We start from the raw sequence: 17,369 nt of genomic DNA, 5'->3' as shown, positions 1-17,369 counted from the left end.
CCATGAGTGACTTCAAATTTAGCACCCCCTGCCCAAACTAGAAGCCAATTCCCACTCCTTTCAACTTCCCTATCAAGTCTTTTTCTTGGTTTAGGCATAACATCACCAGGATAGTTGATCACTTTTTCTCTAAGTGTTGCAAACCTACTCATAATATATGACCTAATCCATTCCATCATAGTAATTATAGGTTTGTCTCTTGCCAGCAAAATTGTACTATTAAATGACTCAGACAAATTATTGATCAACACATCACATCTAGGATAAGCACTAAATGCATGTTTTCACCAAGATTTAGTTGGAATTGTCATTAACCAATTATAAGCATCACAATTCACAGTCTTCAACTCACCCATTTTTTTTCCCAGTCCTGAAAGTATGTTGCCTTGGCAGCCCCCATCATAAGGTCTCTAATGAGTAGTCCTCCACCAAATTTCTTCTTATAGTTGTTGTACAAATGCCTTAAACACAGCCTGTGCTCCACCCCATTCAAAATCTCATCAAATACTGCCATTAATCCCTACCAACAAATGCCAACAACCTTTAATAAAGTAACTTAACATTTTGAATAAAAGAGGGAATGAAAAAACATATTGATGTATAAAGTAACTTACCTTTTGCTGATCCGAAATAAAGATCCACCGTTGACAATCTATGCCCCCAATATCACCCAGCAACAGGCTCAAAAACCACCTCCATGTCTCTTTGCATTCATTTTCAACCACAGCAAAAGCTAGTGGGAAATATTGGTCATTAGGGTCTCTTGCCACTGCCACTAACAACTAACCTCCATATGTTGTCTTCAAACGACAACCATCTACCCCAATGAATGGCCTGCAACTACCTAAGAACCCCTCTTTACAGCCCTCTAAACACATGTAAAATGCCCCAAACCGTGGTGGCAAAGTGGGTTGGGGTTGATTGACCTTAATCTTGAATGTTCCAGCCTTTACTCTTCGCAACTCAGCCACATAATCATACAAACGTCCATATTGTCGTTCTCCATCACCCACTAAAGAATCCATAGCAATTTGCTTTGCTCTTCCTGCTTTCCAAGGAGTAATTCCAACACTAAAGGACTTTTTGATTTCATCTATGATTTGGTTCACTGTCATGCCTCTCACATTTACAAATCTGTCTACCAATACTTGTGCAATCCATTGCACACTTGCACTTTTGTTACCAAAAACCCTTCCACACTTGTGACGTCTGATAATAGTTGAAAAACTGTTATTTTCATGCTTAAAATTGATACTAAAAGCAACCTTTATACTTAGAAACTAGCTTGAAATCATGCTTTTACTCATATTTTCAGAAATAAGAGAGCTGGACAGGTTTATGCTTGATTTGAATGTTTTTGTGCAGGTTTTAAGGTGAATTTAGTGAAAGAAGTGAAGAAGGAGAGAGATGGAATCAGAAAAGACATTAAAAAGTGCAAATGGAGAAGCCGCAACTACCGCTGAGCGGCAAAATGGCCGCTGAGGGGAAGAACCGAGCTCACGCACTCACCGCTGAGCGGTACTTTACCACTGAGCGGCACTATTTTTGGGCTTGGGCCTAATTTTCTGTAATTTACGAATAGTATATAAGCTTTAGGTTGTCCTAGGGTTTGTATCTTTGGCTGAAACGAGGCAAATACTCTCTCTTCCACCCCTTTGAAGGAGGATCTTGGATGCTCAGGCTACCTTTTCACCTTTCTAGGGTTTTATCTTTCATTCTTTCATTATTGTTCATCTAGGTTCACCATGAATATGGTGAACTAAACCTTGTATGTTTGTTGGGGAATCAATGTAATCTTTTGAAGCTCTCATATATGGAATTTGTGCTTGCATCTTAATCTAAGACTTATGCTTTCTTTCATCATTAGTTAGGGTTTTTCCTCTTTGCTCAAAGCTTGCTTTGTTTAACTCATTCAATGCATGATTATTGGTTTTGTCGATACGGAAACGTACGGGGAAGTCTAGATCTGGGGAATTTCTCCCAATAGGTATATTGGTTGCCTTAAGCTCCTGTGCTAAATAAACTAATTATTAGGGATGCTAGGAATCGTATGAACTCGTAATTAGGGAGAAGCCTTCTTTGAAAGGTAATTTAGAGAGTGGCATTAACAATGATGAATTGAATGTTGAATTGCTAAAATATATGAGAGTGGATAAGATGAAATTGACCCCCAACAACATACTCATTCATTTATTCCATTGAAAGTGTTTGTATTTTGCTTTAGCCATTGATGACCCTCATGCATACATGTTTATTTTCGTCTTTTGCATATAAAATCCAATTATTTCGTTCTTAAGTCTTAGCTAATCAACGAATCACATAACTAAACTAGGCCGTGAGTCCTTTGGGAGAACGATACTTGGTCTTACCGAGTTATTACTTGAAACGATTCGGTCATACTTGCCGATTGTAAAACAAGTTTGTGACATCATATTTTGGTGTTCATAAATTTGTTCATCAAGTTTTTGGCGCCGTTGCCGGGGACTCGTGGTTTAACTGGTTAATTTGTGTGATTATTGATTATCTTTGACTTGTTTTTGAATTTTTAATTTAAATTTCGAATTTTTTATTTTTTGTTTATATTTTTCAGTTTTTATTTTATTTTATTTTATTTTATTTTATTTTATTTTTTTTGTTATTATTTTATTTTATTTTATTTTTCTGTTTTTTTTCGGTTTTTATTTTTCTGTTTTTATTTTTCTGTTTTTTGTTTTTATTTTATTTTCTTATCTCTGATCTTATATCTTCTTTTATATCTTTTTGTGCTAATAATTGTTTTTAGGGTTTTGTGCCTAGTGTCTGCAGAATGCAATTTGGTCAAGACTTTAACTATATGGGCACTCAATTCTACCAAAGTAATCTCAACCACTGGTGGGAACCTGACTCAAGCATGGATCAAAGCCAATTTTGGCAAGCTGCCGGACAATTTGAGAATCAACCACAACAACAATGGTAGCAACAAAGCTTTAAAATCAACAAAGGGAAGCAAGAGATCTCTTCATTTAGACAAGGCATGGAGGAAACACTAGGTCACACATGGGACAGGTACAAAAGCCTATTAAGAAAGACTCCCACGCATGGATTTAACGAAGGAGAAGTAGTCCTAATCTTCCTTGGAGGTCTTGGTTCACAAACCATGATGATGCTTGACGCCTCAGCTGGAGGCAATATCAAATGGAAAACTCCAGAGGAAGCCACAGAAATAATTGAAAACATGACTACGAATGACAATAAGTGGAATAGTGAAAGAGGAGCTCCTATTCAACAAAAAGGAGTTCTACAGTTGCAATCCAATGATGCCTTGATAGCTCAGAATAAGTTAATAACTCAACAATTGGAGAATCTCACAAAGATACTTGAACAATTGCCAAAAGAGTTAAAGACTGTTGCACAGGTTCAACCACAGATGTGTGAATTGATGTGTGAATTATGTGGAGGTGACCATATCAATGGTCAATGCGCCTTTCCAGTGGAAGCTTTAGAGGATGTTAACTTCACGGCCAATCAATTTCCATACAGTCAAGAGAATTTCAATCAAGGGTGGAAACCACACCCAAGTATTGGTCAAGGACAAAGAGGGCAGGCTGGACAAAATGGGCAATTCAACAAGCAACAGCAACAACCAACTTTATGGCAACAATTTGATGCATTTAATGAAAGGTTCATAAAGATGGAAGAAACTCTTCAGCAATTTATACAGAAAACTGAATCTTCTCAAAAGAGCACTCAAGCTGCTATTAAGAACTTGAAGATTCAAATGGGGCAGATTACCAAGCAGTTGGAAGAAAGGCCTGACACGGATTTTGGGGCTAATATTGAGGTTAACCCCAGGGAAGAGTGTCAAGAGTTAGTGAGTGTAAATGTTGAAAAAGTTGAGTTGGAAAAAGAAGAGAGAAAAGAGAGAGAAGAGAAAGAAGAAAAGAAAATTTGTGTGAAGATTGAGAAGGTGAGTAGAAAAAGAAAAGAAAAAAAGAAAATGAGAGAAAAGAGAAAGAGGACGAGAGGAAAAAAGAAAGAATCATATGAAAAACCTCGTCCCCATCCAAAGAAGTATCATAGGAAGAAGGAATTTGAGCGCTTTATGGAAATCTTCAAGAAATTGGAGATTAAAGTTTCTATGATTGAGACATTGCAACAGGTTTCTGGTTTGATCAAATTTCTGAAGAAGTTCAGTAGAAAGAAGAAAAAGAAGATGGAACATGAGCTTTATTGGGTCAAGCTAGTGACGTTAAAAGAGCGCTTCCTAGGAGGCAACCCAGTGATTTAAGAACTTTTTAATTTTTGTTTTAGTGATGTAATTTTGAACTTTTGGGTATTTTTTTGTTATAAGTTTGTTACAGGGTTTACATCTACTGATGGATGTTAGGCGGAAGAGTATCTACTGAAGGATACTATGTTTGTATACACCTACTGATGGGTGTTGGTAAGGAAGATTTGCACTTACTGAAGGGTGCTGAAGGATTTTGGGTCAGGCTCGTGACGTTAAACAAGCGCTACCTGGGAGGCAACCCAGTTGATTGATTTTTCTGTATTTTTTTTGTTTTGATCCTGCTTTAGTTGCATAATAGGGTTGTGCATGAGTGATCTGAGAATTTTATTGCAGGGAGCCAGTGAGGGGTATGCTTAGGACACATCTAGGTTAAGCTAAGGAGAAGGAGAGCACTTCCCGTAAGTGTCGCTGAGCGGCAAACTACTGCTGAGCGGTAGTGTCGCAGAAGGGGCTTGGGTTGCCCCTCAGCGGAATCCGAGCCCATTAGGGGTATTTTTATACCCTAAGCTGCGCCTTGGCTTTTCTTTTTAGATTCTTCTCTGCACACACTCCTACATACTTTTCCAAGGTTTTCTACAACTTTTCCCTCATCCCTTTTGAGAAAATTTCTTTTCCACCCACTTTCTCACTTGTTGTCCATTTAAGTTTGGGGTTGGGAGAGAGCATCATTGATGGGGATGAGTTTTTTTCAAAGCACTAGAGCAGGATTTGTTTTATAATTCATTGTTATTAGAATAGGAATTGATGTACTCAATGGAAATTTTATCTGTTATGATGGTTTGCTGATAATTGTGATTGTTTGATAAGTAATGCTTGAATGATGCTTTGATATGGATTGATTTTGAGATGTGCACATTACATGCTTATACAGGTGGTTCACAAGCTTTGTGAACAAATGCAAGTTATTATGATTGTGATTGTGATATTAAGCAGGATGTGTATGTCCAATGTGAATGAGCTTATATGTGAGGTTTTGAGCTCCAGAGTTTTTGTGATTAAGTGCTATTATTTTGGAAGCTCAATAACTTTGCCCAGGTTTTCTATGATTGAATCAATTGCTTGTTTTGCATCATATGATCAAGGCCATTTGTTGGAACCCTTTTTATTGGCCAAGTTCATAAAGTTAGCCCACAAAAAGAGAACACTTTGTGTTCTATCCTTTGAACCCGTAGCCTTGAACATAAATTGAAAACCCTTGTTGAAAATCTTTACCTTGAGTTAAGTAGAAGATCTTGTGTGGTATTGTTAAATGTTCAAGTTTGGGGTTGTTGGGAAAGTATGAAAAAGAAAAGGGAAAAGCATTGAGCTAAGAGCTAAGAAAGAAGAATGTGAAAAGAAAAGAAAAAGAGAAAGAAAAGAAAAGAAGAAGCAAAGCTCAATGCAAAGGAAAGTTGGGAAAAATAAGAATAATTGTGTTGTTATGATTCTCTTAACTCAAGGATTTTGTGATCCAGAAAAACCAATTTTCTTGTTAGCCCAGCCACGTTATAAGCCATTGAAAAGTCCTTGTGATGATGCATGCTTGTGAATGTTTTTGATTGTGGTTAAATGAAAGGCAAAGTTGATTCATGTGACATTGTGATAGTGGAGTGAATGAGTGATTACCTCTTATACACTTGTGTGTGAGTGAAACACTTTACCTAGTGAGGAAGTATTTCATGAGCACATGAACATCCATGCTTAATTGATTGATCATTCATGAAAAATAGCATTTGTCGGAATTTAAATGACTTTGTGAACACTAAAGCATGTGCACATCTTGATTGAAATCTTGGTCATAAGTTTGATTGAAGTTTTTACTTATCTTGAAAATAAGATTTTTGAATGAGTGAACCATCATATGAATTGGTTGAAGATTGAGTTACATCTTGTTTGCTTGAGGACAAGCAAAGTTTTAAGTTTGGGGTTGTGATAACAGTTGAAAAACTGTTATTTTCATGCTTAAAATTGATACTAAAAGCAACCTTTATACTTAGAAACTAGCTTGAAATCATGCTTTTACTCATATTTTCAGAAATAAGAGAGCTGGACAGGTTTATGCTTGATTTTAGTGTTTTTGTGCAAGTTTTAAGGTGAATTTAGTGAAAGAAGTGAAGAAGGAGAGAGATGGAATCAGAAAAGACATTAAAAAGTGCAAATGGAGAAGCCGCAACTACCGCTGAGCGGCAGTTTACCGCTGAGCGGCACTCAGAAGCTCACGGGAGGTCCGCTGAGGGGCAAAATGGCCGCTGAGGGGAAGAACCGAGCTCACGCACTCACCGCTGAGCGGTACTTTACCGCTGAGCGGCACTATTTTTGGGCTTGGGCCTAATTTTCTGTAATTTACGAATAGTATATAAGCTTTAGGTTGTCCTAGGGTTTGTATCTTTGGCTGAAACGAAGCAAATACTCTCTCTTCCACCCCTTTGAAGGAGGATCTTGGATGCTCAGGCTACCTTTTCACCTTTCTAGGGTTTTATCTTTCATTCTTTCATTATTGTTCATCTAGGTTCACCATGAATATGGTGAACTAAACCTTGTATGTTTGTTGGGGAATCAATGTAATCTTTTGAAGCTCTCATATATGGAATTTGCGATTGCATCTTAATCTAAGACTTATGCTTTCTTTCATCATTAGTTAGGGTTTTTTCTCTTTGCTCAAAGCTTGCTTTGTTTAACTCATTCAATGCATGATTATTGGTTTTGTCGATACGGAAACGTACGGGGAAGTCTAGATCTGGGGAATTTCTCCCAATAGGTATATTGGTTGCCTTAAGCTCCTGTGCTAAATAAACTAATTATTATGGATGCTAGGAATCGTATGAACTCGTAATTAGGGAGAAGCCTTCTTTGAAAGGTAATTTAGAGAGTGGCATTAACAATGATGAATTGAATGTTGAATTCCTAAAATATATGAGAGTGGATAAGATGAAATTGACTCCCAACAACATACTCATCCATATATTCCATTGAAAGTGTTTGTATTCTGCTTTAGCCATTGATCACCCTCATGCATACATGTTTATTTTCGTCTTTTGCATATAAAATCCAAGTATTTCGTTCTTAAGTCTTAGCTAATCAACGAATCACATAACTAAACTAGGCCGTGAGTCCTTTGGGAGAACGATACTTGGTCTTACCTAGTTATTACTTGAAACGATTCGGTCATACTTGCCGATTGTAAAACAAGTTTGTGACATCATATTTTGGTGTTCATAAATTTGTTCATCAACGTCCAACGAGAGTTTTCACTCTAAAAGTTTCCCTACCGCCTACCTTGCTAGCCATAATTACAAAACCACATCCCTTTCTACAAACTGCCCTCACTCTCTTCAAATCATTCTTAACAAACTTCACTTCTTTGCCATGTAATACGCTATGCTCCTGTAGGGCACTTTTAAAATCTTTCAATGACTTAAACTCCATCCCCAATGTAAATTTGAAGCTCTTGGTCATATCATCTGCTCTATACTTTGGAAACTTTCTCCTATTCTCACTAATAGCCTTATCACTATCGACATTTGAAGAAAACTCATCAGTATTGTAATCTTCATTTATCTCATGCTCATGGTGTCCAACATCTTCGTTAATCATAAATGACCCCTCACCACCACCGTTTCTTCTCCTCACACTTTTCTTCCTCTTTTTCATTGTACTCCACCTCTCTAAAACAGGATTAATATTTCTTCTTTCTTCCTCCACCCTCTAATCCTCCATCCCAAACCCATCATCATCATTTTCCATTCTTTCCTCTTCACTATCATCCATATTTTCCACCACTTCTTCCGCAACCACATTGCCCTCTTCCTCTTCCTCATCAACATAAGTCTCTTCCTCACCCCTCTGTACATATTCGCCCTCAACATTCCCCTCTTCCTCTTCGTAATCCATTAGGACATCTTCTCCTTCCACATTCCCCTCCACCCCACCAACATAACCATCTTCTTTATCCACTGCATCATCTTCTTCATCCACATAAGCATGTGCTTCACCAACATAACCATCTTCTTTATCCACTGCATCATCTTCTTCATCCACATAAGCATGTGCTTCACCAACATAACTAACTTCTTCATCCACAATAGCATCTTCTTCAACAACATATGCATGTATATCTTCCACCTCTTCTTCCATATTTACCTCTTCCTCCGTCTCCTGTACTACCTCTTCACCAAAACACAGAAACTTAACTTCATCTGGCTGACTAGGTTGTACATGTTGGACATAGATTTCAACCTCATCATTATTTGCCTCTTCATAGTTAGCCAAGAACAGTGCTTCCTTGTCATCACTGAGTATTCTCAGGTTGTTCATCGCCTTTTGTTTTGCCCCCTTCCACCATAGCTTGAACTCTGCATCATACTTGAATTCTCTAACATATCCCACTGCTTCAAAGTAAGACCACCTGTCCGGATCAATTCCTTTTATAACATGTATTTCTCCTCCCACATATTCTATTCCCTTATTCTTCACGAACTTCCCCATGTGATGCAGAGAAAAATAAAAAACCATTGCTAATCCTACATTGTAAAATTAAAATTTTACTTACACAATGCACAACAAGCAATGAAGTGACAGTAAACGTAAACGAAAAGAACAAAATTACCTTCTTCGAATCGCCTTCCTTACACACACAATGCAAACGAACAATGGAGCAACAAAAATCGTCAAACCAAATTGATGGAACCACAACCCTAATTGCGACTTAGGTTCAAGATAAAACAAAGTTATCAACCCCAATTTTGATTTGCTTAACAAGATCCCAATACTTAGTAAGTATATAAACCCTTATCTCCGTCATCTGATTTAATAACTTATCAATTTCAATTTAAAATGTAAACACATGTGGCAAATGTTAAAAAGGATACATGTCATCCCACGTGCCTATACGTTAGCCACCTCACCTGAAGTTTAGTTAGCGCCTAAGCACTAGAAAGCTGGCGCTTACCACTTGAAATGAGAATGTTTAAGGTTTCCTGCTGGGATTAAGTCTCATTTGACTATGCCTGGTATCAACAAAATGACTATTTACAAAGATTTTCTAAGGTTTCCTAAAGAACCAAGAGATTTCATTCTCGTTAGGGTTGGTGGCTTGAAAAGGGATGAGCGTCTTTGTGCATTTGTTATAGCTTGGGTTCTGCTACCTAGAGGTGGAAATCATGCACAACTCACCACTAAAGATGTATTTTTGTTGCATGCCTTACGGGCTAAAGTTCCCACAAACTGGATTTATGTGATAAGCACCCAGGCGCCAGGACCCCAGCGCTCAACGCCATTACAGATGCAAAACCACTAATTTTCTGACTTTGGACATTTTACCCCAATTTCTAAAGACCCCTAGAACCCTCCAGACCTTGAGAAACTTCTGAAAACCCAAAATCACTTCTTCAAGCTACTCAAAATAATTTTTTACACTTTCTAACACCCATATCAGTCCTCCAACTACATGACCAAGTCCAAATACACTTGTTAGCACTGTCCAATACCTCATTTTCCTTCCAGTCATCCTATTTTTATTTTCCAATACATATAACCTCCCAATTGTATAAGAAACTCAACCTATGAAGCACTTATTTGTTCCATGACAACTTTTACTTATCTCTTTCATGACAACTTTTACTTATTTCAACATCTAAAGAAGTCCTAATTAGTCTAATAACAAACTTCTCACACTCCAAAAAAGTTCACACCCTTCAACTCAATATCTCATTACTCAAAACCTCGTTTTTACACTAAAAACCCTCCAAAACTTCAACAATGAAACCCCTCTTAGTTACATATCAGATTTTACTCCTAAAACACTTACAACAAGTCTCAAATTAACTCATGGTAGCTCCTAAACAATTGCTTACTCACCTTACTCTCTCTTTCTCAAACTCACCCATTAAAACCTTCGTTTTTAGTCTTAAAACTCAAGAATTTGACCACGACCCACCCCAAACATTTTGAATTCAGTTTCAAATACCAAAACATCATTATCACACACAATCATGACAACATAGAACATCAATTTCACGCTATTCCAATTATACACACATCATACTACCATACATCCTTATTTAAACATAAAGGATACTACACTACAATTACAATTTTATTCAATTCATCATATTATTCTCATGGATACTATTTTAGCACAACAAACATAATCTAAACAAGTTCTAGCTTCCCTTATCTCACAAAGAACTGTCCAACTCAAAAGACGTCTCACCGATTACTTGAAATGCAAGGAATTTCTAGGAACACCTACGAAACATCAAATTGGGAATAGAAAGAGTCCCTAGGACATGAGATTAACCAAGAACAAGTAGAAGAAGCGAGATTACATATGCAACGACAATCTCATTCTTCAAATTTCATATTAAGAACAAAAAGAGGAAAAAGAAGTTGAAACTTACTTGCTCTATGACAAAAATTGATCGGTTAGACATGGAGATAACTCAGTTGTGATCTCTTAGGAACTTCTTGATCATCAAACAAATGATCAAGGATGAGAAATCTTAGAGAGAAGTGAGCGAAAACAAAAAGAAAGAGTTTTAGAGAGATAGACAATGTTTTAAATAATGAGACGAGTTTAAGAAATTCTATTTATACTATCAATTTATTTTAAAACAAAATAAAATATTCGATCTCATTATTTTAAAACACCTATCAACTCTAATATTCTATTTTTGAGGTTCTTACAAATATTGCTATTATTATTATTATTATTAGTAATAGTAGTAAATTTATTAGTATTATTATTATATATTATTAGTATTGTTATATGTTATATATTATTAAAGTTATATACTATTATTATTTATTATTATTATCATTATATTTTATTACTATTACTATTATTATATAGTATTGAAATTATATTATAATATTGTATATTGTATATTATTAGTACTATTATTAATAATGTTATTATTAGTATTATTATTATTAGTATAAGTATTCATATACATTATTATGACTATTATTATATATTATAATAATTATTACTACTATTATATATTATTATTAATCTGCATTAGTAAATATTATGACTTATTACCATATATTATTATAATGGGTTAAATATGTTTTTGATCCCTTAACTTTAAGTGAAAATTGAAATTAGTCCCTCCTCAAAACTTCGACCTAATTCAGTCTCCCAACTTTAAAAATGTATGAATTTAGTCCTTTTAACCAAATTTTGTTAACTTTAATTGATGTTTCAAACGTGTTTCTCAATTAATATTGAAGCAAAGATGTGTCAAACAGTGTAAGCAACCCAAATGCTATCATGAAACGTGCTTGAAACATCAAATAAAAACCTAACAAAATTTAGTTAAAAGGACTAAATTCATACATTTCTAAAGTTTGGGACTAAATTAGGCCAAAGTTTTGAAGAAGGACTAATTTCAATTTTCACCGAAAGATAAGGGACCAAAAACATATTTAACCCTATTATAATTATATATTATTATAATTATATATTATTATTATTAACATATTATATATTATTATTACTATTATTATTAGTATTGTAAGATATTATTATTACATATTATTATTATATAATTATAATTATTACTATTTTTATATATAACATTATATATTATTATTTTTATTATTATTACTACGGTCAATTTTAATAATAATAGTAATATTATTATTATTATTATATTATTGTGATTACTATTATTTTAATTTATAATATAATTTAAAACAAGTAAATTCATATTATTTTTTAATTTTATTATTATTATTATATGTATTGGTAATATTATTATTATATATTATTATTATTGTCAGACTCATTAAAAATCCACCCAAAACCCAGCTGATTGGAAGACAAGTGTCGAGGAAGGGGAGTTGGAAAACAGAAAGTGGATGACAGGTGTGAGCAGTGGAGTGACCGTTCGGTTTTGACGGTAGGAGTAAAACTATGAGTTTTCAAAAATTCACGCCACTCTCTAAATGCAACCATCTTCTTCAACCTTCTGAAACTCCATTCTTCTCCTCCTTCTCTCTAAGATTTCTTCATCTTCTCTCTACGAAATCTTACTCTTTTCTTCCTCCGATCATCAAACAGACCACACCTGAGCATTCTCGGCGTCGAGGGCGTTTGTTTGAACCGATCGGTTTTCGATTTTGAGCTGGTAAGTTCATCTCTCCCTCAGCCGTGTGGTTTCCTGGTACATGCAAACCTAGTTTATGGGTTGCATGAATCAATCATCTTGTTCTGAGAGTTTCTGGATTTTCTGTTAGGTTTAGTTTCAGAAGTTGTCGAGCGTTGAGGGTAGAAAGCTTTGTAGAGGTGAACTAGTAACCATATCTGTGAGCGTTCGGTCACATTAAGAGGTAAGGGAAGCTTATATAATTTGATTTAGATTCTTGCTTTGTATGGATGCATGTTCGTTGATGGCTGAATGAATATGAAATATGGTTGTTACTGCATTGTTGGCTGTATGAGTATATGAATCTAAGAGATGAGAAACTGGAATGATATTGTGTTGATGATCTGGTTGATGATAAAATATTGTATGTTGTTTAAAAGTATTGATGATTAATGAAAGCCATGAAATGGGTAGGGATGTTGTCGAGAGTCAGTATTGATCATTCAATTATACCAACGTTCGTTTCAGTAGCGTTCGTTCTTAACAAGTATTTGGTATTAGACCAGCGCTCGTTCGGTATAGTGTTCGGTTTTCTTGTGGACTCGGTTGGAACTGGATTCTTTCATTTGGAGAGAGTTCTAGTTGAAGACTAGCGTCTTCGTTTCGTTTTGTAATATTTGTACTTAAGCTTTCAACCAAGGATATTCATTCCTTGGTATTTGATTATAAACTTCAGTATATCTATATGTATTTGTATATTTCGTTCGTTCTTGAACATTAGTTAAATGATATCTTATATTTATCAAGCCTTTATTCTATAAATTAAGTAGTGCTCGGTCTTACACCAAGCGCTCGTACTAAGTAGTGCTCGGTCTTACACCAAGCGCTCGTACTAAGTAAGTGCTCGGTCTTACACCAGGTGCTAGTTCTCATTTTCGTAATCTATCTTTATAATAAGAGCGTTCGTCCAAACTCAATAGTGTTCGCTCTCTACAGTGCCCGGTCATCGACTGACATTCGGTTTCCTTGATGTTTAACTCATTAAGAAGCTAAGTATTTATTGGCGTTCAGTTTCTTCATATGATTCCGTCAAGTGCTATTATTTGATGTCCTACAATACCTGTCTTAATTGGTTTCGGCCTAGAGTCTTAGTACTCGACCTAGGATTTACGGTGTTCGGTTTGAAATCTCAAGAGTCAGTTCATTAAATTGGCTCACTTGAAAAAAAACGTTCGATTCTTTTGGTCTTTGAGAAGTATTTTTGTATTCGGTCCCTTTCAAAACAAGTGAGTAACTCTATCGATTTGATTAGTTTTGAGTTGGAGACATCTCGGTCTCACTCCAAGTTTTCAGTCTCGTTCTGGGTTAAAAACTAATGTTCGGTATTTGGTATCCTACGGGATCTTTATTCAAATTGGTTAAGTTGAAGTTTTAATGATGAAAGATGATGGAATATGATATGGATGAAATGACTTTGATTATGAAAGAGTATTCCGGGGAGGAATATCTCATGAATGGATATTGGAATTGGTAAAGTATGAATGTGGGCACGCTAAACTGGCGGTTCATCCTAATATTCCGTGATTACTCGTTCTCACGTAGAGAAGGGTAAGTCATGTGTGGGAATGGCAGGAGGTCCTAGTCCTTATGGTTAATTTGGACAGATAGGACTAACCTCGGGTGGCAGCTGTTAAGGGTATCCTAGTTACTACATCACCCGGGTGCACGAATGTCGTAGCTACACAAAATTCATACATTCCGGACCATCAGAGTCTAGTATTAGGCTTTGCATGAAAGAGTTATTGATTTATCTGGTTTAATTGATTTTATGAATTATGCTGATACATGAATTAAATTACATAAGCTTACCCTATTTTTCTGTCTTGTCCGTTTTGTATGTTCGGTCGTTTATCCTGTTGCAATGATCATCCGTGTGGATGTGAGCAGAAGGAGAAGAGTTGCTGGAAGAAGAAAGTTTGGTCGAGGTAGAAGTTAAGACCGAACAGTAGAACCGTTCGGTCAATAGTTAGTTTATTTGTACGATGACCGTTTGATCATCTTTTACCTTTTTCTTTTGTATGACCGTTCGATATAGGTCTTTTGTAAACCGTTCGGTCTAGATTGCTTATTTGTACAGTTTTAACTTTCTCATTATTCTGTAAGGCCGTTCGGCCATAAGCGTACGTCCTATCTTTTGTAAGACTGATCTGTAGTATTATTAACATGTGATTATTCTATTATATAGTTTTATACTGTATTTTTGGGATGTTACATTAATGGTATCAGAGCAGTTTTGTTCCTTAAGAACACTGTAGGTTATGAGTATATTATGCTTTTGTTGTGTGCTCAACATTCGGTTAGTGAGTATTTTGGGACTCTTTGAATTAATCTGATGGTTTTTCTTTTTCTCTGCTTATTAGAGAAGAGATGGCTCCAAGACCCCCTACTCAACCTGCCGATCGAACGACCTTTAATAATGCCAAATTGCTAGAGTCAATGGTAGAGGCTCTACAACAACAAAACGGTGCTCTAGTAAATGTGTATGTAGTTCTATTTACAAATTTAAATATTAACCTTGTCTTGTATTTATTTTAAAGAGGATAATATTTTTAAGTATACTTACATTTTACTTTAACAAGACACTATATATACAAATTTCATTTTAATATAATATATAACTAAAAGTTTTAATTTTAAAATTTAATCATATAACTACATTATTTCACTACATTATGATAATTTATCATGTCACTTTTATAATTCAATACAAACAAATTTATATTCAAATATTATTTTTAAAATTATTATTATTATTATTTTTTGTATTATTATTATTAATCATTACTTTAATTATCGATGTGTCAATGTCAACATCAATTTCGTATTATATTTATTTTGTACATATCACATTACACAATATATGTCTACATTTGTACAAAAATATTTAATATAATATATAATTTAAAAATTTAATTGTAAATTTTAATTGCATAACCATCATACGTAATATTACACTCAACATATAATAATTACTAATCTCAAAAACATATAATTTCAAATTAAAACAAATTTTTATTATATTTAACCATTTATTTCGACATTACAAACACTATTATATAATTTTATGAATATAATCTATTGAGATTGTTGATAGGGGAGCACTGATTTAGCTGAACCCACAATCTCAGTGATATCTGTGTTTTAAATGATGACAACACATAATTAATAACACATGAGTATTCTGTGTTATATGTTTTGTGGTTACATGTTATATGCTTTTGTTTACTATGATAAATCTGTATAAGCATATTTGTAAACATGATTGTGTTGTTCATTGCATATCACTGTGTTTAATATGTGATTTTATATGTGTATGCATGAGATAAGTTTTTGGAAATGGAAAACCACAAACACTTTGGTTGAACTTTAATGTGTAGCAAAACAATAGTTTTAAGTCGATTACATTATGAGATGAATCGATTAAAACTCGTGTGTTTGCACAAACTTTTATCAAGTGTGTTGTGAGTTATTTTGAAGAGAAAAGTTTTCAAAAATGTGCTAAGTAATTTTTCTTAATTGATTGCAAGCAATTTATATTCGACTAAGTTGATTGTTATTTTGAAAACTGATGGAATGGTTGACATAACTGTTTTAACGATCATATTTTTAAATATATTGACCAAACATTTATTGTAAGTCGATTGTATTAAATGCGCATTTAATTAACGAGCTTGACCGATGTTAGTCTGTTATAACTGCTAGATGTATTCGACTACATTAGTAGCCAAATAGATTAAAATGCGTCTGATATGTGTATTACTATAAATTGACGTTGATTTGAATTCTGCAAGAACTTTTGTGCATTTGAAACTTTCATATCTTTTACAGAACGCTGTGTGATCCTACAGAGAAAGGAAGCTCCAAGAACTAAGATTGACCGTGGTGATCAAAGACTTGAGGTTTCTTGAGAAGCAAGGCTTGCTAATTTGAATGTCTGATCAATTTGCACAACTGGGTGTATTCTACGCGATCAGGATTTGCAATCTTTGAAGATTGGCTTGGATTTCCTACGGTGTTTGCAGGAAGAAGAACGATGTTCTTGACTTTGAGGGTGCCGCAAAGGGATAAACAACAGAAGAGGGTGTTCTTGCTACTGGTCTTGTTTGTTTGTTGCCTATATTTAGATTAGAGGGTTAGAGATGTAACATCCAATTTTAGTAGTATAAAACTACTAAAATAAGACGTACATAAATGAGAACTTACAAGTAACTTGAGGCTACTAGGACGAGAGATCCTATCCTTGACGGACCAAAGACTATCTATCCTGTTGCTTTTCCCTCTCAACCAAACGTTGAATCCCCTGAAAGATGTCCTCCCTAAGCTCACACCGGTTAAGGTGATCATTGCAAAAGAGAAAACAACATACAACATACAACACAGGAGCAAGGGTAAGCTAGATATCAAAGAAATCATATCACATTTATAACATAACATACATAAACCATTTATATCACATACATCATTCCAAACATCTTAACTTGTAAAGACGTTAGACTTGACTATCCGGATTAGTATGAATATGTAACTATGGTAGGTCGTGCACTTGTTGTGGTGGAACAGCTGGCCCACCCCAAGCTACCACACAACGTTAGTCCGTTATCACTCACCTTAGGCCAAGGAAAAGCCCCTAAGCTAGGACCTCCTACTATTCTCACGACATGCCTCACCCCTCTCTACTTGAGAATAGGTGAGCATTAGAATGTCAAGATGAACTCCAATACTGAGCTTCCCATATTCATACTTACAACCTTTGAAACAACCACTGAGAAATTCCTCCTTGACTTTAGATCAACCCTCGACTGATACTCTTTTACCTCCTCTTGCTTCCTCTAAGAACCTTCATACCAATAATTTGATCACTACAACTTCTGATTTAACTACCAACTATTATGTTCTTGACTACCTTTAACCACACCCATTCTGAGAACTTCACATTGCTTTACTAATCTCCAATCTTGAGTAGCATAGTT

The sequence above is a fragment of the Vigna angularis genome, chromosome 10 (genome assembly GCF_016808095.1).
Source record: "Vigna angularis cultivar LongXiaoDou No.4 chromosome 10, ASM1680809v1, whole genome shotgun sequence".
Taxonomy (NCBI): Eukaryota; Viridiplantae; Streptophyta; class Magnoliopsida; order Fabales; family Fabaceae; genus Vigna; species Vigna angularis.
The sequence above is the reverse complement of the archived record's forward strand: the minus strand, read 5'-3'. Positions refer to the sequence as shown.